At 40.6% G+C, this 26,165-nt stretch overlaps 1 protein-coding gene and 1 long non-coding RNA gene across 6 annotated transcripts in view; one reads left to right on the forward strand and one right to left on the reverse strand.

The window, feature by feature from the left end:
• LOC132225546 (uncharacterized) overlaps window positions 1-26,165 on the reverse strand; it is a 170,888-nt gene that overhangs the window by 115,771 nt on the left and 28,952 nt on the right. The gene's annotated exons all lie outside the window — the stretch shown is intronic.
• LOC132225542 (eukaryotic translation initiation factor 2 subunit 3, Y-linked-like) overlaps window positions 1-26,165 on the forward strand; it is a 112,540-nt gene that overhangs the window by 54,203 nt on the left and 32,172 nt on the right. The window lies entirely within an intron of this gene.

A 26,165-nucleotide genomic window follows, 5' to 3' on the forward strand; every position in this document is an offset into this window, starting at 1 on the left:
AATGTGCAAACACCATTCTAGCAGTTTTATTTAGAGTAGTTGTTTTTTTAAAAAACAAAACAAAACCAGCAATAGGAAAATGCCATCTAAGAAGGGGTTTGAGCCCTGGCTGGTTTGGCTTGGAGGATAGAGTGTTGGTCTGCAGACTAAAGGGTCCCTGGTTCGATTTGCGGGCTGGATCCCCAGTGGGGGGCGTGCAGGAGGCAATGGATTGGTGATTCTCTGTCATCATTATGTTTCTCTCTCTCTCTCTCTCTCTCTCTCTCTCTCTCTCTCTCTCTCTCTCTCTCCCCCTTCCTTTCTGAAATCAATTAAAAAAAATTTTTTTAAAAGAAAATATTTGATACCATATATGTATTCTGTGTTAAAAGATCTGAAGTTATAATAACCTCGGGGAAAAAAAGAACTGTCAAAAGAGCAATGTAGGATTTTATATTAACTTTAACAAGGGGCTTTTTTTCTTTTAATCCTCACTGGAGAGTATGTTTGGAGAGAGAAAGGGAGAGGAAGAGAAACATTAGTGTGAGAAATAAATATCAATGGGTTGCCCGACTTATGCACCCCTACTGGGGATCAAACCCACAACCTGCATATGTACTCTAATGAGGATTTGAACCTACAACCCTTCAGTGCATGGGATGAGACTCCAGCCAACTGAGCCACAACAGCCAGTGGGTTTTTATAGTAATAAAAAGTCTCCTTTACACCATCAAATTATATTCTCCAGTTTTTCTTTAGGTTTTACTATTGACTGATGTGGTGCATAAAATTTTATTTCTCTTGCCTGGCCAGTGTGCCTCATGAATCAAGAGGTCAATGGTTCGATTCCCAGTTGGGCCGCATGCCCAGGAAACAGGATGTTACCCGTGGTGGGGGATGTGCAGGATGCAGCCAATCAATGTTTATCCCTTATTGATGTCTCTCTCTATCCCCTCCCTTCTTCTCTAAAAATCCACAAAAACATATAAAAACTTTACTTTTCTTTCATGTGTTCAACCTTAGATTGGATATATATATATTCTTCACATTTTGTAAGTATATGTCATAAAGTCCTTTTCATGTTAGGAAGAAATTATAGTCAGGAAAAAGCAATGGGAAAGCGCTGGCTGGTGTGGTGCAATGCTTAGGCAGGGGTGGGCAAACTTTTTGACTCGAGGGCCACAATGGGTTCTTAAACTGGACCGGAGGGCCGGAACAAAAGCATGGATGGAGTGTTTGTGTGAACTAATATAAATTCAAAGTAAACATCATTACATAAAAGGGTACGGTCTTTTTTCTTTTTTTAGTTTTATTCATTTCAAATGGGCCGGATCCGGCCCGCAGGCCGTAGTTTGCCCACGGGTGGCTTAGAGTGTTGACTGGCACATCGAAAGGTGGTTGGTTTGATTCCCAGGCAAGGGCATGTACCTGGATTGCAGGTTGGGGTGCTGCCAGAGGCAACAAATTTCACATCCATGTTCTCTCTCTCTCCCCCACTCTACATTCTATAAAAATCAATGGTGGGGGAAATACCCTTGAGTGGGGATTAACAACAACAACAAAATAGGAAACAAGTTGTATTGCATATGAGTTTATAAAACTTTTATCAGTCATTTCTGTTGGCATTTCTTTAAGAAACATTTCTTTTTCTTAGTCTGACTTTTACTAAAAACACTGATGTGTATTTTGGCATTGAATTCTAAGTGTAAACAATAACAATAGCAGTATAACTGTTAATAAAATAGTAGCTGTAACACTATTTTATAGAAGTTAGAATGTTTAAGTACCTTGTTTATGTCACATGAATGTAATTAGATCTGTAGAACCTACTTAATTATTGAATTATTGTCTTACTGTACTTTTGAGGAAATTTTGTAAACACTTTCTTCAAAATCTTGTTTTGTTGATTAGTAGCTTATTTTAGAGAAAGATCTTGAGTATATCATTGATTAATCTATGCTATACTTAGTAGCTTATTTTACAACTAGAGGCCCGGTGCATGAAATTTGTGCACTGGTGTGTGTGTGTGTGTGTGTGTGTGTGTGTGTGTGTGTGTGTGTGTGTGTGGTATTCAGCCCGGCCACAAGAATCAGGCCTAATCCAGCAGTCAGACATCCCCTGAGGGGTTTTGAACTGCAAGAGAGCTCAGGCTGGGCTGAGGGACTCCCTACCTCCCCTGTGCATGAATTTCATGCATCGGACCTCTAGTTATATAGATAAGACCTTGAGTATGTTCATTAAAATTTAAATAAACCATTTGTTTTGATACCTGCATGATAGTTATACTTCAAATTCTATTACAATGTATTTTGTGCAGAATTTTATTTTATTTTTTTATAGTTTACTTATTTTCAGTAGTATTTGTTAAATTTTCACTTTACATTGGAAGGCATTATCTCAATTTTGGGTTTACAGATTTCTAACTTATTTTGCTAGGTGCAAAAGCTGTCTAAGAATGAAGTGCTTATGGTGAACATAGGATCCCTGTTGACAGGAGGCAGAGTTAGTGCAGTCAAGGCTGATTTGGGCAAAATTGTTCTCACTAATCCTGTGTGCACAGAAATAGGAGAAAAAAATTGCCCTGATCTGAAGAGTTGAGAAACACTGGCAGTAAGTTTGTCAGCTTTGCCACTGTTTAATCAAGGTAAAGAGCATATGTTTTTGTATTATATTAGGTGTTGATGGTGTATGTGCATGTGTGCATTATACACACATTTTTCCTTGAATTTATTAGTTTTCATAGTTTAACTCTGTTTTATCCTGTCTACTTAAATAAAAACCCTGGGTGTAACATCACGTCCAGAAGCTTGACCAACCGGAAGGCAGTCAGTCCTGCAGGGGTCATCTTGGAAATGGCTGCGCCCTCCCCTGCTGTTTCCCGGAGGGCAAAGTTTCAGGCAGGAACCCGCCCTCGGGGCGAAGTGTGGAAGTACTGAGTCCAGCCTTCAAACCAGACCCTGACAGTAGGGAGGAGGCAGCCCCATTCCTCACAGAATCTGCTGTTGGATAGCTTGCTGTCAGTGGCCTGCTAGCTAGGAACCCCATTCACCTGCACCCCGGACCCTGACAGGAGGGAGGAGGGAGCCCCATTCCTCATGGAATCGACAGGAGGCTAGCTTGCTGTCAGGGGCCTGCAAACTAGGAATCCTATTCACCTGCATATCTGTATAAAGTTTTAATATATTATATTAGAGATCGTGGTGGTACTGTTTTACCCACAGTGTCTACAGGAATTGCTGCAAATTTACTTCTCAGTGGAAGCAGCTTTCATTTCCAATATAAATTACCGATTCCATTAAATGAAACTTTAATTTCTAGACTCAATAAAAAGAGTGAAGTTGCTAAAACTATTAAAAAGGCCCAACTTCTCATTATTATGAGAAGGGATAGAGAAGGGAGAGGGATAGAGAGCTAGAAACATCAATGATAGAGAAACATCGATCAGCCGCCTCTTGCACACCCCCTACTGGGGATGTGCCCGAAACCAAGATACATGCCCCTGACTGGAATCGAACCTGGGACCTCTCAGTCCACAAGCTGACCCTCTATCCACTGAGCCAAACCAGTTAGGGCTCAACTTTTCATTATTGATGAATGCACCATGGTATCCAGTCATGCTATAAATGCCATAGACAGATTACTAAGAGAAATTATGAGTCTGAATGTTGTATTTGGTGGAAAGTTCTTCTTGGAGGGGATTTTCAACAATGTCTCAGTATTGAACCGCATGCTATGGGATCCGCCATAGTGCAAATGTGTTTAAAGTACTACAGTGTTTGGGGATGTTTCAGAAAGTTGCCTCTTAGAAAAATATGATATCAGAGGATTCTGCTTATAGTGGATGATTAGTAAAACTTGGAGATGGCAAACTTGATAGCAGTTTTCATTTAGGAATGGATATTATTGAAATCCCCTGTGAAATGATTTGTAATGGATCTATTATTGAAGCTACCTTGGGAAATACTATGTCTAGAGATATTACTAAAAATATATCTAAACATGCAATTCTTTGTCCAAAATATGAGCATGTTCAAAAATTAAATGAAGAAATTTTGGACATACTAGATGGGGATTTTCACACATATTTGAGTGATGATTCCATTGATTCCACAGATGATGCTGAAAAGGAAAATTCCAGTCGAATTTCTTAATAGTATTACTCCTTCGGGAATGCCATGTCATAAATTAAAATTGAAAGTGGGTGCAATAATCATGCTGTTGAGAAATCTCAGTAGTAAATGGGGTCTTTGTAATGGTACCAGATTTATTATCAAAAGATTACGACCTAACATTATCGAAGCTGAAGTATTAACAGGATCTGCAGAGGGAGAGGTTTGTTCTGATTCCAAGAATTAATTTGTCCTCATCTGACACTGGCCTCCCATTTAAATTGATTTGACAATGGTTTCCTGTGATCCAGCATTTTTGATGACTACTAGTAAATCACAAGGACAAACTCTAGACAGAGTAGGCATATTCCTACCTGAACCTGTTTTTGCACATGGTCAGTTACATGTTGCTTTCTCTCAAGTTTGAAGAGCATGTGATGTTACAGTTAAAGTTCTAAGTACTTCATCACAAGGGAAATTAGTCAAGCACTCTGAAAGTGTTTTCACTCTTAATGTGGTGTACAGGGAGATATTAGAATAAGTTTAATCACTTTATCAGTCATTGTTTGCATCACTGTTGTTTTTATATCACTGTTGTTTTTGTTGTCTTCATATCATGTTTTTGTCGTTTTTATATCATGTCTCTGTTATTGTTATATCCTTTTGTTACTGTTCATTTATTAATAAATTTATATATGATTTTCATATATATTTTACTAATTTCTTTCATCTCTCACACTTCTATTATAGAGAAAGGGCAAATAGCAATGTTAAAATATCTCTGCTAATTATTTCCCTTTTAATGTGCAGGAATTTCATGCACCTGGCTACTAGTATAATAAAAGGCTAATATGAAAATTGTCCCCTCGATCGGGAGTTCAACCAAACAGTTCAACTGCCCATGGCATCCTCCCCTCTGCCAGCCCAGCCTGATAGGCCCTGATCAGGGTGGGCTGACCGGACCCCACCCATGCAGGAATTCATGCACTGGGCCTCTAGTTTATTTTTTTATTTAAAGTTTTACATATGTCTTCTTTTTCCCTAATTGACCCCCTCCCCATCCCTTCCTAACCCAGGCAAGCCCCCACTGCCCCAGTGTCTGTGTCCATTGGTTATGCTAATATGCATACATATAAGTCCTTTGGTTGCTCTCTAACCCCTTCTCCTCTACTGTTTGTCTCTAGACCTGGCTTCTAGTTTTTGGATAACTGAAATCTGTATTTACAACTTTGATTAAACTACAGTTTACTTTTATTCACCCATTACAATTGTCCTACCTTTAATCTGATAAAGTTATTTAGAATCAATATTTTAATTTTCTTTTACTTACTGTTTATTCATTAATATGCATATACTAGGGGCCTGGTGCACGAAATTCGTGCACTGGGTCGGGGGGGGGAGTGTCCCTCAGCCCAGTCTGCCCCCTCTCACATACTGGGAGCCCTCAGGCGTTGACCCCCATCACCCTCCAATCGCCTGATCGGCCCCTTGCCCAGGCCTGATGCCTCCGCCAGAGGTGTCAGGCTTGGACAGTGGACCCCCATCTCCCCCCCGATCACTGGCTCTGGCCCCCGCCCCGGCCTGAGGCCTCTGGCCCAGGAATCATGCCTGGGCAGGGGACCCCCATATCCCTCTGATCGCTTGCTCCACCCCCCGCCCAAGCCTGATGCCTCTGACCCAGGCTTCAGGCCTGGGCAAGGGGACCATCATATCCCCCCAATCCCCGGCTCCGCCCCCCACCCAGGCCTGATGCCTCGGCCAGAGGAGTTGACCCTCATCACCCTCCAATCACCAATCACCGGATCAGCCCCTTGACCAGGCCTGAGGCCTCCGGCAGAGGTGTCAGGCCTGGGCAGGGGACCCCCAGCTCCCCGCGGTTGCAGGCTCCGCCCCTGCCCAGGCCTAACACCTCTGGCCTAGGCGTCCGGCCCAGGCAGCGGGGACCCGCAGTTGCAGCGGCCCCGCAATCGCGAGCTTCGCTTTAGGCCCAGGCAAGGGACCCCTAGCTCCCGGGACTGCCAGCTTCTACCGTGCCCAGCTCCCATCGCTGGCTCCACCCCTACTTCCTGCTATCACTGGCCAGGGCGGAAAAGGCGCCTGATTCTCCGATCATGCCTTTGCCCTGCCCCCCAGCTCTTAGCTCCCCGCTGGGTTTCCGATCACTGTCAGTGGCAGGGGGCTTCTTCCTGCTTTCCCTTTCGCCTCCCTGCATTGTGCCTACATATGCAAATTAGCCGCCATCTTGTTGGCAGTTAACTGCCAATCTTAGTTGGCAGTTAATTTGCATATAGCCCTGATTAGCCAATGAAAAGGGTATCGTCGTACGCCAATTACCATTTTTCTCTTTTATTAGATAGGATAAGCACATGATTTGGAATTATTTCCTAACCGACTAAGTAGTTAATAGTCTTTTCACTTAATCTTCATATTATTCTTTATTGTTTTTCCTTGATTCAATCCCAGATCACACATTTTATTTCCTTTTTATATTTTTTAATGTTTTTTTTTATTGATTTCAGGGAGGAAGAGAGAGAAACATCAATGATGAGAGAGAATGTCTCCTGCATGCCCTACACTGGGGATCAAGCCTACAACCTGGGCACGTGCCCTGATAAGGAATGGAATCATGACACATGACCTCCAGTACATAGGTCGATGCTCAACCACTGAGCTTCTGTGCTTTTTTTTTTTTAATCTGGCATTTCCTTAGCTTTTCTTTTTCTTTAATATGAATTGACATTTAAACAACCCAAGCTAGTTAATTTGTGGAATGTTCCTCAATTTGAGTTTTTCTGATATTTTCTCTTTTTAAAATGAAATTATTTATTCTAGGGCAGAATGCTATCTTAGTGATGAATGTTGTGTATTGGGAATCACATTCAGAGGTATACAATATCTGACTGAACCTACTGGTTAGGTTAATTTTGTTCATGCAATCTGTCTGATTTCTCTTTTGTTTTAAGTTTTCTCTTTTTATACTTAAAATAGAAAAGCAAACTATGGGGACAACCCTGGTACTGTGTAAATAGACTGCTCCTCATCAAACTACCTCCTTCTTTTTCATTTGATTATTCTTGCCTGATTGATCTTGATTCAGAATAGCAAAATATTATTGATTTACTCCAAATTCCGCCACTTCTGTAAATTTATCATTTGATATTCCTTTTATCTTGTTTATTTACTTATTGAGATACATTAAGTACAGATTCAAAAGTTTTTTCTCAATGGGTATGATTTGCTACTGTTCGTTTTTATTTTGATGTTATGATTCACAATGGTCAGTAAGATTCTTTTCCAGCTTATTTTTGTGTGCTTTTGAAACGACCACACCATGTTTGGTCACCTCTTTCCATTTTGGCTCAAAATATCAGAGCTCATCTTTTATTTTAATTGTTGACAGTATTACAGATTTCCCCCATTTTCTCACTCTTTGCTCACCTCCACCCAGCCCACATACCATACTTCCTATTTTTCACCACACTGTTTTCTGTGTACATGGGCTATGCATATGTGTTCTTTGGCTAATCTCTTCATCTTTTTCAGTCTTCCCCCGTGCCCCCCCCCCATCTCCCCTTTATTCCATGTATCCATGCCTCTGGTTCTATTTTGTTCAGCAGTTTATTTTGTTCATTAGATTCAACATATATGTGAGATCATATGGTATTTGTCTTTCTTCGACTGGCTTACATTACCTACCATAAAACCTCCAGGTCCATTCTTGCTGTCGCAAAAGGTAAGAGAGCCTTTTTTTTTTTTTTTTTTTTGCAGCTGCATAGTATTCCACTGTGTATATGTACCACAGCTTTTTTGTCCACTCATTTACTCATAAGCACTGGGGCTGTTTTGTTGCTGTTGCTATGAACAGAGGGGTGCATATATTCTTTCTGACTGTTTCAGGATTCTTTTTTTAAAAAATTGTTCTATTGCTTAAAGTATTACAAAGAGTATTATATATGTCTCCTTATTTTTTCTCCACTTGACATTCCCCTAGCCTCCCATAACCCTCAGTGTCTTGTGTCCATTGGTTATGCTTATATGCATGCATACAAGTCCTTCGGTTGATCTCTTACCAACCCCGCACCCCAAATCTCCCCAGCCTTCTTGCTGTAGTTTGATAGTCTGTTCGATGTTGCTCTGCCTCTGTATCTATTTTTCTTCATCATTTATAATAGTCTTAATTATCCATAAATGAGTGAGATCATGTGGTATTTTTCTTTCATTGAATGGCTTATTTCACTTAGCATAATGCTTTCCAGTTCCATCCATGCTGTTGCAAATGGTAAGAATTCCTTCTTTTTTTAAAGCAGCATAGTATTCCATCCTGTAGATGTACCATTGTTTTCTAATCTATTCATCTGATGATGGGCACATAGGCTGTTTCCAGATCTTAGCTATGGTGAATTGTGCTGCTATGAACATAGGGGTGCATATATCCTTTCTGATTGGCGTTTCTGGTTTCTTGGAATATATTCCTCGACGTGGGATCACAGGGTCAAATGGGAGTTCCATTTCTAGTTTTTTGAGGCAACTCCATACTGTCTTCCATAGTGGCTGCACCAGTCTGCATTCCCACCAGCAGTGCACGAGTGTTCCTTTTTCTCCACATCCTCTCCAGCACTTGTCGTTTGTTGATTTGTTGATGATAGCCATTCTGACAGGTGTGAGATGGTACCTCATTGTTGTTTTGATTTGCATCTCTTGGATGATTAGTGACTTTGAGCATGTTTTTATATGTCTCTTGGCTTTCTGAATGTTCTCTTTCTAAAAGTGTCTATTTAGGTCCTTTGCCCATTTCTTTTTTTTTTTATTGCTTAAAGTATTAGAAAGGGTATTACATATGTGTCCATTTTTTCCCCCTGCCCTAGACAGACCCCTAGCCTCCCCTATCCCCCAGTGTCTTATGTCCATCGGTTATGCTTATATGCATGCATACAAGTCCTTTGGTTGATCTCTTACCCCCCTACCTCCTGCCTCCCAACCCTCCCCGGCCTTCCCGCTGCAGTTTGACAATCTGTTTGAGGCAGCTCTGCCTCTGAATCTATTATTGTTCAAAAGTTTATAATGGTCTCTATTATCCATAAATGAGTGAGATCATGTGCTATTTTTCCTTCATTGACTGGCTTATTTCACTTAGCATAATGCTCTCCAGTTCCATCCATGCCGTTGCAAATGGTAAGAGTTCCTTCCTTTTTAGAGCAGCAGAGTATTCCATCGTGTAGATGTACCACAGTTATCTTTTTTTTTTTTTTATTTATTTTTTATTTTTTATTTTTTTTTATTGCTTAAAGTATTACAAAGGGTATTACATATGTATCCATTTTATCCCCCCGCCCTAGACAGTCCCCTAGCCTCCCCTATCACCCAGTGTCTTATGTCCATTGGTTATGCTTATATGCATGCATACAAGTCCTTTAGTTGATCTCTTACCCCCCTACCTCCTGCCCCCCAACCCTCCCCGGCCTTCCTGCTGCAGCTCGACAATCTGTTTGAGGCAGCTCTGCCTCTGTATCTATTATTGTTCAAAAGTTTATAATGGTCTCTATTGTCCACGAATGAGTGAGATCATGTGGTATTTTTCCTTTATTGACTGGCTTATTTCACTTAGCATAATGCTCTCCAGTTCCATCCATGACGTTGCAAATGGTAAGAGTTCCTTCCTTTTTATAGCAGCATAGTATTCCATCGTGTAGATGTACCACAGTTTTCTAATCCATTCATCTACTGATGGGCACTTAGGCTGTTTCCAGATCTTAGCTATGGTGAATTGTGCTGCTATGAACATAGGGGTGCATATATCCTTTCTGATTGGTGTTTCTGGTTTCTTGGGATATATTCCTAGAAGTGGGATCACAGGGTCAAATGGGAGTTCCATTTTCAGTTTTTTAAGGAAACTCCATACTGTCTTCCATAGTGGCTGCACCAGTCTGCATTCCCACCAGCAGTGCACAAGTGTTCCTTTTTCTCCACATCCTCTCCAGCACTTGTCGTTTGTTGATTTGTTGATGATAGCCATTCTGACAGGTGTGAGATGGTACCTCATTGTTGTTTTGATTTGCATCTCTCGGATGATTAGTGACTTTGAGCATGTTTTCATATGTCTCTTGGCTTTCTGAATGTGCTCTTTTGAAAGGTGTCTATTTAGGTCCTTTGCCCATTTTTTGATTGGATTGTTTATCTTTCTTTTGTTAAGTTGTATGAGTTCCCTATAAATTTTGGAGATTAGGCCCTTATCAGATATGTCATTGGCAAATATGTTTTCCCACACAGTGGGTTTTCTCGTTGTTTTGTTGATGGTTTTTTTTGCTGTGCAGAAGCTTTTTATTTTGATGTAGTCCCATTTGTTCATTTTTTCTTTAGTTTCAAGTGCCCTAGGAGCTGTATCAGTGAAGAAATTGCTTCGGCATATGTCTGAGATTTTCTTGCCTTTGGATTCTTCTAGAATTTTTATGGTATCCTGTCGTACATTTAAGTCCTTTATCCATTTTGAGTTTATTTTTGTGTATGGTGTAAGTTGGTGGTCTAGTTTCATTTTCTTGCATATATCTGTCCAATTTTCCCAACACCATTTATTGAAGAGACTATCTTGGCTCCATTGTATGTTCTTGCCTCCTTTGTCAAATATTAATTGAGCATATTGGTTCGGGCCGATTTCTGGGCTCTCTATTCTATTCCATTGATCTATATGCCTATTCTTGTGCCAGTACCAGGCAGTTTTGAGAACAGTGGCTTTGTAATACAACTTGATATCTGGTATTGAGATCCCACCTACTTTGTTCTTTTTCAGGATTGCCGCAGCTATTCGGGGTCTTTTTTTATTCCAGATGAATTTTTGGAAAGTTCGTTCTAGATCTCTGAAGTATGCTGTTGGTACTTTAATGGGAAGTGCGTTGAATTTATAGATTGTTTTGGGTAGTATGGACATTTTGATCATGTTGATTCTACCAATCCATGAACACGGTATGTTCTTCCATCTGTTTATGTCTTCCTCTATGTCTTTTTTCAACGTCCTGTAGTTTTCTGAGTAGAGGTCTTTTACCTCTTTAGTTAAGTTTATTCCTAGGTAGCTTAGTTTTTTCGGTGCAATGGTAAACGGGATTGTTTTTATAATCTCTTTTTCTGAAAGTTCACTATTGGTGTATAGAAATGCCTCAGATTTCTTGGGGTTAATTTTGTATCCTGCTACATTGCCAAATTCATGTATTAAGTCTAGTAGCTTTTTGATGGAATCTCTAGGGTTTTGTATGTATAATATCATGTCGTCTGCAAATAAGGACAGTTTTACTTCCTCTTTTCCAATTTGGATGCCTTTTATTTCTTCTTCTTGCCGAATTGCAATGGCTAACACTTCCAGTACTATGTTGAACAGGAGTGGTGAGAGGGGGCATCCCTGTCTTGTTCCTGTTCTTAGGGGAAATGGTGTTAGTTTTTGTCCGTTGAGTATGATGTTGGCTGTGGGCCTGTCATATATGGCTTTTATTATGTTGAGGTATGATCCTTCTACTCCCACCTTGCTGAGAGTTTTTATCAAAAATGGGTGTTGAATTTTGTCAAATGCTTTTTCTGCATCAATTGATATGACCATGTGGTTTTTTTCTTTCAATTTGTTTATGTGATGTATCACGTTTATTGATTTGCGGATATTGTACCATCCTTGCATCCCTGGGATAAATCCTACTTGGTCATGGTGTATGATCTTTCTGATGTACTGCTGGATCCGATTTGCTAAGATTTTGTTGAGGATTTTGGCATCTATGTTCATGAGGGATATTGGCCTGTAATTCTCTTTCATTGTGTTGTCTTTACCTGGTTTTCAGTTTTCTAATCCATTCATCTGCTGATGGGCACTTAGGCTGTTTCCATGTCTTAGCTATGGTGAATTGTGCTGCTATGAACATAGGGGTGCATATATCCTTTCTGATTGGCGTTTCTGGTTTCTTGGAATATATTCCTAGAAGTGGGATCACAGGGTCAAATGGGAGTTCCATTTCTAGTTTTTGAGGAAACTCCATACTGTCTTCCATAGTGGCTGCACCAGTCTGCATTCCACCAGCAGTGCACAAGTGTTCCTTTTTCTCCACATCCTCTCCAGCACGTGTCGTTTGTTGATTTGTTGATGATAGCCATTCTGACAGGTGTGAGATGGTACCTCATTGTTGTTTTGATTTGCATCTCTTGGATGATTAGTGACTTTGAGCATGTTTTCATATGTCTCTTGGCTTTCTGAATGTGCTCTTTTGAAAGGTGTCTATTTAGGTCTTTTGCCCATTTTTTGATTCTATTGTTTATCTTCCTTTTGTAAAGTTGTATGAGTTCCCTATAAATTTTGGAGATTAGGCCCTTATCAGATATGACATTGGCAAATATGTTTTCCCACACAGTGGGTTTTCTCGTTGTTTTGTTGATGGTTTCTTTTGCTGTGCAGAAGCTTTTTATTTTGATGTAGTTCCATTTGTTCATTTGCTCTTTAGTTTCAAGTGCCCTAGGAGCTGTATCAGTGAAGAAATTGCTTCGGCATATGTCTGAGATTTTGTTGCCTTTGGATTCTTCTAGAATTTTTATGGTTTCCTGTCATACATTTAAGTCCTTTATCCATTTTGAGTTTATTTTTGTGTATGGTGTAAGTTGGTGGTCTAGTTTCATTTTCTTGCATATATCTGTCCAATTTTCCCAACACCATTTATTGAAGAGACTATCTTGACTCCATTGTATGTTCTTGCCTCCTTTGTCAAATATTAATTGAGCGTATTGGGTGGGGCTGATTTCTGGGCTTTCTATTCAATTCCATTGATCTATATGCCTATTCTTGTGCCAGTACCAGGCAGTTTTGAGAACAGTGGCTTTGTAATACATCTTGATATCTGGTATTGATATCCCACCTACTTAGTTCTTTTTCAGGATTGCTAAAGCTATTTGGGGTCTTTTTTATTCCAGAAGAATTTTTGGGGAGTTCTTTCTAGATCTGTGAAGTATGCCGTTGGTATTTTAATGGGCAGTGCATTGAATTTATAGATTGCTTTGGGCAGTATGGACATTTTAATGATGTTGATTCTACCAATCCATGAACACGGTATGTTCTTCCATCTGTTTATGTCTTCCTCTATCTCCTTTTTCAACGTCCTGTAGTTTTCTGAGTAGAGGTCTTTTACCTCTTTAGTTAAGTTTATTCCTAGGTAGCTTCATTTTTTTGGTACGATGGTAAATGGGATTGATTTTATAATCTCTCTTTCTGAAAGTTCACTATTGGTGTATAGAAATGCCATAGATTTCTTGGGGTTAATTTTGTATCCTGCTACATTGCCAAATTCATGTATTAAGTCTAGTAGCTTTTTGATGGAATCTCTAGGGTTTTGTATGTATAATATCATGTCGTCTGCAAATAAGGGCAGTTTTACTTCCTCTTTTCCAATTTGGATGCATTTAATTTCTTCTTCTTGCCTAATTGCAATGGTTAACACTTCCAGTACTATGCTGAACAGGAGTGGTGAGAGTGGGCATCCCTGTCTTGTTCCTGTTCTTAGAGGAAATGGTGTTAGTTTTTGTCCATTGAGTATGATGTTGGCTGTGGGCCTGTCATATATGGCTTTTATTATGTTGAGGTATGATCCTTCTACTCCCGCCTTACTGAGATTTTTATCAAAAATGGGTGTTGGATTTTGCCAAATGCTTTTTCTGCATCAATTGATATGACCATGTGGTTTTTTTCTTTCAGTTTATGTGATGTATCACGTTTATTGATTTGCAGATATTGTACCATCCTTGCATCCCTGGGATAAATCCTACTTGGTCGGGGTGTATGATCTTTCTGATGTACTGCTGGATTCGATTTGCTAAGATTTTGTTGAGGATTTTGGCATCTATGTTCATGAGGGATATTGGCCTGTAATTCTCTTTCACTGTGTTGTCTTTACCTGGTTTTTGTTTTAGGGTGATGCTGGCTTCATAGAATGAGCTTGGAAGTGTTCCTTCCTCTTGAATTTTTTGGAGTAGTCTGAGGAGGGTAGGTTTTAGTTCTTCCTTGAATGTTTGGTAAAACTCCCCTGTGAAGCCGTCTGGTCCTGGCTTTTGTTTGCTGGAAGCTTTTTGATGACTGCTTCAATTTCTTCCATAGTTATTGGCCTCTTGAGATTTTTAGATTCTTCCTGATTGAGTTTTGGAATGTTGTATTTTTCTAGGAATTTGTCCATTTCCTCCATGTTGTCTAGTTTGTTGGAGTAGAGCTGTCCATAGTATTTTTTAACAATCATTTTTATTTCTGTGGGGTCTGTTGTTATTTCGCATCTATCGTTTCTGATTTGGTTTATTTGGGTCCTCTCTCTTTGCTTCTTGGTGAGTCTGGCTAGAGGTTTGTCAATCTTGTTTATCCTTTCAAAGAACCAGCTCTTGGTTTCATTGATTTTCTTTATTGTTTTTTGGTCTGTATGTCATTTATTTCTGCTCTAATCTTTATTATCACCTTCCTTCTGCTCACTCTGGGGCTTTCTTGTTGTTCTCTTTCTAATTCTTTGAGTTGTAGAGTTAGATGATTTACTACCATTTTTTCTAGTTTTTTTTTTAGATAGGCCTGTACAGCTAGCTATAAACTTCCCTCTCAGGACTGCTTTCATTGTGTCCCATAGGTGTTGGGTTGTTGTGTTTTCATTGTCATTAGTTTCCAGGATGTTTTTATTTTCTTCTTTGATCTCATTGATAACCCAATCAATATTTAATAGCATGCAATTCAGCTCCAGGTGTTTGAGTTTTTTGGGTTGTTTTTATTGTAGTTTATTTCTAATATTATGCCATCGTGGTATGCGAAGATGCTTTTTTTTATTTCAATCTTCTTGAATTTGGGGATACTTTGCTTGTGACCCAACATATGGTCTATTTTTGAATATGTCTTATGAGCACTTGAGTACAATGTATATTCCCTGGCTTTGGGTGAAGTGTTCTGAAGATGTCTATTAAGTCCATCTGATCTAATGAGTCATTTAGGATTGCTGTATCTTTGCTGATTGTTTGTCTAGAGGACTTATCCAGTGCTGTCAATGGTATATTAAAGTCCCCTACTATGATTGTATTGTTGTCGATCTCTCCTTTGATATCTTCCAGGAGTTTTGTAATGAATTTGGGTGCTCCTGCATTGGGTGCGTATATGTTTACCAGGGTTATATCTTCTCTTTGTATTGATCCCTTTGGTATTATGAAGTGGCCTTCCTTATCTCTTTTTATGGCCTTCACTTTGAGGTCTATTTTGTCCAATATAAGTATTGCTACCCCAGCTTTCTTTTCCTTTCCATTTGCCTGAAAGATATTTTTCCATCCTTTCACTTTCAGTCTGTGTGAGTCCCTTCTAATGAGGTGGGTTTCTTGTAGACAGCAGATGTATGGGTCATGTTTTTTTATCCATTCAGCCACCTGATGTCTTTTGGTTGGAGCATTTAGTCTGTTTACGTTTAAAGTTATTATTGAAAGGTACTTGTTTGTAGCCATTTCTTTTTTTGTGTGGCTGTTTTCTTTCTGAGCTTTTTATTTCTTCTTTTTATACCAGCCCCTTTAGCATTCCTTGTATTGCTGGCTTGGTGGTGATAAACTCCCTAGCCTTTTTTTGTCTGTGAAGCTTCTTATTTCCCCTTCAAGTTTGAATGATAGCCTTGCTGGATAGAGTATTCTTGGATTCAGTCCTTTGCTTTGCATCACTTTGTAAATTTCTGTCCATTCTTTTCTGGCCTGATGTGTTTCTGTTGAGAAATCATTTGATAATCTAATGGGAGATCCCTTGTATGTAACTTTCCGTCTCTCTCTTGTAGCCTGTAAGATTCTCTCTTTGTCCTGAACATTTGCCATGGTAATTATGATGTGTCTTGGTGTGGGTCTTTTCGGGTTCACCTTGTTTGGGACTCTCTGTGCTTGTGTGACTTTTTTCTTCCCCACGTCAGGGAAGTTTTCTGATATTATTTCTTCGAATAGGTTTTCTAATCTTTCTGTTGTTCTGGCACCCCTATTATTCATATGTTGTTTCGTTTCATGTTGTTCCAAAGCTCCCTTAGGCTGTCCTCCTGTCTTTTAATTTTTTTCTCCAATTGCAGTACACTTTGCGTGTGTTTTGCTTCCTTGTCTTCTAATTCACTAATTCGGTCCTCCGCTTCTCCTAGTCTACTGTTGATAGTTTCAATGGTGTTTTTTATTGCAGCTATATCACTCTTCATTTCTACTTAAGTTGTTGATTTTTTCGTCTGATTCTTCTAGCTTCTTCCATATGTTATTGATTTTTTCATCTGTTTCTTCTTGCTTCTTGCATAGGTAGTCGACTTTTTCATCTGTTTCTTCTTGCTTCTTGCAGAAGTTGTTGATTTTTTTCTCCATCTGGTTTATGCACTCTAGGACCCTTATTCTGAATTCTTTTTCTGTCATGTTGCATGCCTCTATATTACTTAGCTGCTTTTCTGGAGAGTCCTCTTTCTCTTTCCTTTGGGGGTTTCTTTGTCTACCCATGTTTGATCTCACTGACATATCTAGATGTGGAGTCGTTCAGTGATTGCTCCCTGGGTGGCAGTGGCTCCTTCGGCTGTGGTTGCACTTCAGGCAGTTGTGGTAGCAGCTGCTCTAAAGTTGTTAGCAGCTCCTCTGGTGGGTGCTGTTCACAGCTGTGGTGGCTCTTCTGGCTGGTGGGGGCAGGTTTCACATACAGCTGCTGTTCCTCAGCAGAGGGTGTGGTGCCCAGGAGGCTGCTATTGCTTGGATCTGCTGTGTTGATTTAAAGGCACAAAATACAACACAACAAGGCACCATGTACCAGGCACTGAACACAAATATATTCACAATAGTAATAACCCCAAATGAAGATGACCACCCGAATTAAGAGAATTAGGTGATAAGGAAGAAGGAAGAGAAAAAGATAAAAGAGAAAAAAGAAAAGAAAAGTAGGGACCAAAAAAAGGAGTGCAAAAATGAAATTGGGAAAAAGGAGGGGGGAAAATAAAAGCGAGAAAAGAAAAGAAAAGAAAAAAAGAGCGAAATGAGAGAATGAAGTGAAAGAGGGGAAGAGACTTTTTATAAGCGGAGAATACTTCTATAGAACTGCCACTAATCCCAATGAATTCCAGCAACAGCTCCCTGGAGATGAATGCAAACTATAAACAACCAATAATATAATGATGAAAATAGAATGGAGAACACTAATCCCAAAATAAAATAAAGAGAAAATAAAATGGCACTTTAAAAAATGGTAAAATGTTAGCAGTAATAATACTGGTTAAAAATAATAAGGTAGTAATTAAAAGGGTAAAATCAGGTGTTGGAAAAAGGAGAAAAAAAGAAAAAGAAAAAAAAGAAGAAAAATAGGAAAAAAATGGTTTCTTAGTTAAAAGGTGAAAAAAGAGAAAAAAAAAATTGCAGTAGTGAAGGTCCTTCGATTCTTCTATTCTTCAGTCTGGCTCGCCTTAGTCCTGCCAGGTATTCAGGAGAGTGTTGAGTTTCCCTGCGATACACTGTTCCTCTGTGTTGTAAACCACAGTCCTTGTTTTAAAGCAGGCCGTATTTGTTTCCCAGACTGCCTTATTTTGTGTTTAGCAAAGAGTCAGTTTGTGGCTCAGCCTCTGGGTGGCAGTGTTCTGGGGTTGGCCTCTGAGGCTATACGGCTTCTCTATCGCCTTTTTTTTTTTTTTATCAGACAAAAAATTTTTTATTTTATTTTATTATTCTTATTCTTATTTTTTTCAGTTGATCAGTAGCCTAGCCAGGTTCGGTAGCCAAGTTCTAGCCAGGATCTCCAGCCAGGTTCTCCCTTTGCCCATTTTTTTATTGGATTGTTTATCTTCCTTTTCTTAAGTTGTATGAGTTCCCTAAAAATATTGGAAATTAAACCCTTATTGGTGATAACATTGGCTAATATGTTCTCCCATGCAGTGGGCTTTCTTGTTGTTTTGTTGATGGTTTCTTTTGCTGTGCAGGAGCTTTTTATTTTGATGTAGTCCCATTTGTTCATTTTTTCTTTAGTTTCAAGTGCCCTAGGAGCTGTATCAGTGAAGAAATTGCTTCGGCATATGTCTGAGATTTTGTTGCCTTTGGATTCCTCTAGTATTTTTATGGTTTCCCGTCTTATATTTAAGTCCTTTATACATTTTGAGTTTATTTTTGTGTATGGTTTAAGTTGGTGTTCTAGTTTCATTTTTTTGCATGTATCTGTCAATTTTCCTAACACCATTTATTGAAGAGACTGTCTTAACTCCATTGTATGTTCTTGCCTCCTTTGTCAAATATTAATTGAGCATATTGGTTCAGGCTGATTTCTGGGCTCTCTATTCTATTCCATTGATCTATATGTTTGTTCTTGTGCCAGTACCAGGCAGTTTTGAGAACAGTGGCTTTGTAATACATCTTGATGTCTGGTATTGAGATCCCACCTAGTTTGTTCTTCTTTCTCAGGATCACTGCAGCTATTCGGGGTCTTTTTTAATTCCAGATGAATTTTTGGAGAGTTCGTTCTAGGTCTGTGAAACATTTCATTGGTATTTTAATGGGAAGTGTGTTGAATTTATAGATTGCTTTGGGTAGTATGGACATTTTAATGATGTTGATTCTACCAATCAATGAACTTGGTTTGTTCTTCCATCTGTTTATGTCTTCCTCTATCTAAGGTTTACCTCTTTAGTTAAGTTTATTCCTAGGTATCTTAATTTTTTTGGTGCCATGTTAAATGGGATTGCTTTTTTCGTCTCTCTTTCTGTAAGTTCACAATTGGTGTATAGAAATGCCATAGATTTCTTGGTGTTAATTTTGTATTCTGCTACATTGCCAAATTGTTTTGGGATTCTCTCTATATATTCCCAGAAGTGGAATCACTGGTTCATAAAGCAGTTCCATTTCTAATTTTTTGAGAAAACTCCATACTATTTTCCATAGCAGCTGTACTAATGTGATTCCTATTAACACTAGGGTTTAGTACTAGGGTTTCCTTTTCTCAACATCCTCACCAGCACTTGTCATTTGTTGATTTATTCGTGGTAGCAATTCTTGCAGGAGTGAGGTGATATCTGATTTTAGTTTTTATTGCATCTCTTTTATTGATAATGTGCAAAACATATCTCAGGCCGCCTGTTACTACTTGAACCAAATTAAGCAGAGACAGGGGTGAACCACATGTGAGCGTTTATATCAAGAATGCAGTCAGTATGGGGTGAGCAGTCGGTCACCCTGGAAATTCTGCTCTGACACCCCTTGGGGGAGAAGATTGACATGTGTAGCTGTGAGCTGCAAGTGTAACATGGAAAGGGGTTGGGATGACCTGCAGTCTGGCCTTCAGGAGCTCAAAGTCAGACAACAAGGTGGCTAGTCTTCTATGACGTTAGGAACACCTGTGCTCCTTCCTGAGATGAGAATAGTCAGCTTTCCTGAGAAAGACTCCCGGAGGGGGTCAAGGTCTCGGCACAGTCACCAAATCAAAGTGTGTCCTGTCCTTGGTCTATTCCCAAAATGCAATTCTTATCTCAGTAATGGGCCCATGGAGGCAGCTTATGATTTTACAGCCTATTTCATGCTCCATTTTTCCTGGGTCTATAGGAAAACCTCTTAACTGTAGTTAGTAAGGTGAATGATTATTGAACAACGGTGGCTCTATCATGATGATTAGTGATGTCGAGCATTTTTTCAAATGACAATCTTAATGTTCTCTTGAAGAAGTCTCTACTTAGGTCCTTTCCATTTTTTGTTTAATCAATTGCTTTTCTTCCTGGTGTTGAGCTGTATAAGTTCTTTATACATTTTGGAAATTAGCCTCTTATCAGATATATCACTGGCAGATATGTTCTCCGATATAGTGGGTTTCACTTTCATTTTGTTGGTTGTTTCTTTTGCTGAGCTTAGCTTATACTCAACTTTCCCTATGTCTAGACTTGGCCATTTATTTCTCTGTTTGTAAACTGTGCTGGGCTTATATGTCCTTTCAGTAAATGGGACAGGGAAATACATGCACTGAGAAACATCCTTAATTTTGGTTGTCCTTTTTGCTTCTTCCTAGATCTGTTACTGAATTGCTCCTGTTCATTTTGAATGACATCATTGTAACCCAAAGTCATCAGTCAACACTTATTAAGTTCTCCCTTGTGTTTTCCTTTTTTGATGACATTAATGCCTGGTCAAATGTCATCTTCTTTAAACAGTTATACTATTTACTCTTAATAATTTCTCACATCACCTATTATTCAGAGACTTTATACAAGCTTCCTTCATTTTTCTAATCTTTTCTCCTGGTTCTTGCATATAAAGTTTCTAAACTATAATCTTTTCTGTATTCTCATTGTCCCCGTAATATTAATTTGACCCTTGGCTTTCTGTACCAAACGTTATATTGAGTCTTTCCTGAATACCAGGCCCGTGATGATCTCTTAGCATTTATAATCTAGATTTACCTAATTTTTTACTAATATTTTTATTTATTTACTTTAATTATTTTAATGATGTAGTCTTTATTATTGACTTAGAGATAGGAAGGGAAAAAGGGAGAGAGAAACATCAATCATTTGCTTCCCAAACTTGCCCCAACCAGGATCAAACCTATAACCTGTGCATATGTCCTGATTGGGAATCAAACCCACCACCTTTTGTGTATGGGATGATGCCAGGAGCCGGTCCATCCTTGCTGTTTTAAGGGACCTGGCATATATGGCATACGGTTCTTAATATGTTTGCTCACCTTCTTGGCGCTGTTTTTTAACCAAGGTCACCTCTCCGTGAAAGGTTGAATCCCCAGGTAGGGATTTTCCCCTGAAGTTAGGGAGGGAATAAAACCCCTTAACTAAGTGCCAGGCGGGTAATTAATCATTTTAACTACGAACAATCATGCTTAAGCTACATAATCTTTACTCCCTGGAATGGAGATAAGAAACGCCCTAACCTTTGGAATAGAGATTGATAGGATTGGAATCAACTGGTATAAATACAGATGCAACAAGACAGCAAGAGACAGAACTAAGAAGAGGGAACCTACAGACAGAACCTACACAGAACCTACAGACAGAAGAACTTTGCTGGAGAGAACATGGCAAAAGATCCTGGACTGAACCTGACTACAGAAATATGGCAAGAGAACCTGACTAGAACCTGGTGACCGAACCTGGCTAGAGATCTCAGACAGAACCTGGCTGGAGAACCTAGCGAGGGAACATGGCTACAGAACCTGGCTGAAGAACCAGCAGAACCTCTCTGGAGATCCAGACCAGAACTTGGCTGGAGATCCTGGCTAGGCTGCTGATCAACTGAACACTGTCTCCATGTCCTTCCTTCTTCACCGACTCCGTCTACACCTTTGGGGACCCCTGGACCCGCTGGGGCTGGACCCCGGCAGGATGACATTCCAACCAATTGGTCCTTAAAAGGTGAATGTTTAGCTTAGCTGGTGTTATACCTTAATTTAAAGATACTTCATTGGTAAAAATGCTGACTATCATGTGAGTCTTAAATGAGTTGTTACCTCTTTTAATGGTTTGACATGCTTGGTTGCCTGATCAGTTGCTGATCAGGAGGGTGAGTGCTGAGGTTAGTGATCTGTGGCAATTTCTTAACATAAGACAATGGAACTTGCTGCATTAATGCATTCTTTGACTGGAACACTTAAAGATCATTGTAGAATTATTAAGTGGCCTAATTTTAATATTGTGTCTCAGGAATATGGAGACCTGAGGAGAGGGAAACTGTGGACAGGTAGATTGGTTGCCCACACACATTTATATAATCAATTCACTGTCTTGTGTGGGTGTAGTTTTTGATGCCCCAAAACAATTACAATACTAACATTAAAAACCACCGGTCACAGCCCTAGTTGTTTTGCTCAGTGGTTAGAGCATCAGCCCACAGACCAAACAATATGTACCTCAGTTGCAGGTTTGTTTGTTTTTTTAATGTACTTTTATTGATTTCAGAGAGGAAGGGAGATGGAGAGAGTTAGAAGCATCAATGATGAGAGGGAATCATTGATTGGCTGCCTCTTGCACGTCCCCTATAAGGGATCAAGCCCACAACCCTGGCATGTGCCCTTGTCCGGAATCGAACCTGGGACCCTTCAGTCCGCAGGCTGACGCTTTACCCACTGAGCCAAGCCGGCTAAGGCTGAGTTTTGCTTTTTGTTAATACTCAACCCAAGGACATTTTTTCCATTGATTTTTAGAGAATGAAGGGGAGAGGGCAGGGGAGAGAAAGAGAAAAACATCTATGTATGAGAGACACAAAGATTGGTTGCCTCCTGAGTGTGCCTCGACTAGAGCTGAGAATTGAACCTACAACTCATGTACATGCCCTTGACCAGGGATTGAACCTCCCATCCTTTGGTTCACAGTCCAACACTCTAACCACTGAACAACACTAGGCAGGCCTTGATAAAGTTCTTTTGGGGGTTATCCTAGGGATTTACCTATTCATTTCTTCACTTTGGAGAAGTTTTTAGTCATTGTTTCTTCAAATGAAATGTCTGTTTCCTCTCTTTTCCTTTTTCTGTGACTCCAAATGCATGCATTATCCTCTTGATAGGGTCCATAGTTTCTCATTTGATATTCAACTTTCTTCATTCTCTCTCTCTCTCTCTCTCTCTCTCTCTCTCTCTCTCTCTCTCTCCTTTCTGCTAAGTAAGACTCAAGTGATCTGACCCTAGCTGGTTTGACTAAGTGGATTGTGTTGGCCTGTGGACTGAAGGGTCCTGGGTTCAATTCCAGTCAATGGCACATGCCCGGGTTGCAGGCTCGGTCCCCAGTAGGGGGCATGCAGAAGGCAGCCGATAAATGATTTTCTCTCATCATTGATGTTTCTATCTCTCTCTCCCTCTCCCTTCCTCTCTCTGAAATCAATAAAAACATATTTTAAAAAAGACTCAAGTGATCTGTATATAAGGTCATTTATGTATTTTCTAATACCATTTTAGTCTTCCATTTTACTCATCTAGTAAGTTTTTCTAATGTTCCTGTATTTTTTAGCTCCAGAGTATTTCTTTAGTTTTGTTTCTTTAAAATAAATTCTATGTTTAATTCTCATTTTGTTTCTATATCATTATTTTTTTATTTCCTTCAGTTATCTGTGTTCTTTAACTCTGAATATATTTAAAGCAGTTGCTTTAAAGTCTTTCTCAAGTGAGTCCAAGACCTGTGCATCTTTTGGTTTTTAGAGATTTATTGTATTATTTTGAATGTGGCATGTTTCATGTTTCTCTTTATCTTTGTATGCCTTAAGTGATTTGACTTTGAATTGGGTATTTATAAAAATAGCTATCTTTATATATATGTGCGTGTGTGTGTGTGTGTGTGTATGTGTGTATATATATATATATATATATATATATATATATATATATATATATATATATTATGGTTTCAGAGAGGAAGAGAGAGATAGAAACATCATTGATGAGAGAGAATCATTGATCAGCTGCCTCCTGCATACACACCCACTGGGGACCGAGCTCACACCCAGGCATATGCCCTGATCAGGAATTGAACCATGACCTCGAATTCTTGGTCGACACTCAAACACTGAGCCATGCTGGCTGGGCAAAACAGCTATCTTTCTCAGTCTTTGTAGACTGGCTTCATGCAGGAAAAGACCTTCACTAATCAACAACATGAAGGCTTATAGGTCCTCTCAGACTAGTTCTGTGCATGTATCTTCCCTGGAGCTGTATGTTCTTTTTCTTAATTTTCTGACGCACAGATGCTTTAAATATCTTAATTTTTCACAAGTATCATCCTTGCTTTTTTTTTTTAACCTACTGTACTGTATTCCTCTGTTTATAATCTTATCTCTTGTCCCATGGTCTTCAGTTTTTCTGAAGCTTTCACTCAGCAGTAGTTTTTAAGGGTCTCCAATCTATATGCAATTGTGCCATGACTCTTCCAGTACTCTACAGAACTACTTTCTTGAGCAGCCCCCAGACATGCCAGAACTTAGAAAATGAGTTGTACTCTACCCCTTCCCCACTAACCCTCCCCCTTCACCACCACCACCACTTCCCCCCACCATCCCCCGCCCCCCCCACACACACACACATGGGAGGAATTGGGAATTGATTGGCTTCTTCTTGGCTATGCCACATAGATATGCAAAATACCACAAAATTTCCTTCTCTCTTGAGTGTAGCTTTTTCTTGATTGGCATTTGTTTAGTTGCTGCAGCTCATCAAAACTGTCAATATGCTACTTGGTGTTCCTGTGGGAGAACAAGGGCCTATAACTTAATTTTTGCTACTTTTTCTCCTATTATATTTTTTAGGATATTGTTTCCCCCACATACACACATGTTTTTAGGTGGGTGTTGGAGTAAGTTCTTCCTTAATCCTGCTCACAGTGCCAATTGTTGGAATACTCACTCCTTGAATCCTGCTCCACTATGCCAATTGTTGGGTCTGAACCCCTCTGTCAGGAACTGGACTTCTTGAATGCTGGGCATCAGAAGACAGAGAAGACATAAGAAGTTGTGGGTATATAAAAGAGGCTTTATTTTAGGCCATGTAGCCATTGCTAATACAGTATCCATCAGACAAAGCATTCCAATCTTACATAAAAACAGCCTCTACTAACATTCGTAAACACAGGAGCCATCTTAGGAAAAACAAACAGCATTGGCTGGTCAGTAATACATCTTCCCTACAATGCAGCCCCCAATGTAGAAGCTATACAAACATAGTAACCTGACTAAGCAGCCTCACATACAGCAGCCTTTCGCTGGCTGGTCAGTAATATACTTTATGCTAAATTAGACAGAGACTTCTTGCCAAAATAGTAACTTCAGTCTTTGGGTTATATAAGGATACGCCTGCGCAGTGTCTATATCCTTGCTTTACACCTAGTTACATTGGCCTTGAATACTCTGATTAGGATTCCCATGCTCAGAGTGGCCTTAAACATCTGGTGTATACTGACTGATTAGGGTTCCCACAGTGGGTTTTGTTTTAAAAGCGAAAGTAGAGGTGAGCTAGCAGTCTGGTCATTGATTATATTACACTAGAGGCCCGGTGCACAAAAATTTGTGCACTCGAGGGTGAGAGGGGGTCCTTCAGCCTGGCTTGTGCCCTCTCACAGTCTGGGACCCCTTGGGAGATAACGACCTGCTGCTTTAGGCCTGCTCCCGGTTGGCAGAGGGCAGGCCTAATCCCTAGGTGCAGCCCCTTGGTCGGGCTCAGAGCAGGGCCGATTGGGGAGTTGGGGCACCCGCCCCTGTCATGCACAGAGCAGGGCGGATCGGGAGGTTGCAATGCCACCCTCAGTCACGCTCAGGGTAGGGCCGATTGGGGGGTTGGGGGACCGCCCCCTGTCACACTCAAGGCAGGGTCGATGGGGAGGTTCCGGCGCCACCCCCTGTCACTCACAGAGCAGGGCCAATCAGGGGGTTGAGGCGCTTCCCCCTGTCACGCACAGAGCAGGGCCCATCAGGGGGTTGGGGCGCCACCCTCTATCACCCACAGAGCAGGGTCGATCAGGTGGTTGGGTGCTGCCACTGTCACACTCAGGGCAGGGCCGATGGGGAGGTTATGGCTCTACCCCATCACACACAGAGCAGGGCCCGTGGGGTGGGTGGGTTGGGGCGCCGCCCTCTATCACCCACAGAGCAGGGCCGATCAGGGGGTTGGGGTGCCGCCACTGTCACACTCAGGGCAGGGCCGATGGGGAGGTTATGGCTCTACCCGTCACACACAGAGCAGGGCCTGTGGGGTGGGGGGGTTGGGGCGGCGCACCTGTCACACACACAGCCGCAGGGCGATCAAGAGGTTGGGGAGCTCCCCCCTATCAGGCACAGAGCAAGGCCGATCAGGGGGTTGGGGCGCCTTCCCCTGTCAGGAACAGAGCAGGGCCGATAGAGAGGTTGTGGCCCCGCCCCCTGTCACACACACAGCCGCAGGGTGATCAGGGGGTTTGGGTGCTGTCCCCTGTCATGCTGATCCCGGTGCCGGGAGACCTCGCGGCTCCACTGATCCTGGTGCTGGGAGGCATATTACCCTTTTACTATATAGAATAGAGGCCTGGTGCATGGGTGGGGGCTGGCTGGTTTGCCCTAAAGGGTGTCCCGGATCAGGGTGGGGTCCCCACTGGGGTGCCTGGCTAGCCTGGATGAGGGTATGATGGC

The sequence above is a fragment of the Myotis daubentonii genome, chromosome Y (assembly GCF_963259705.1).
Source record: "Myotis daubentonii chromosome Y, mMyoDau2.1, whole genome shotgun sequence".
In the NCBI taxonomy this organism is placed as follows: Eukaryota; Metazoa; Chordata; class Mammalia; order Chiroptera; family Vespertilionidae; genus Myotis; species Myotis daubentonii.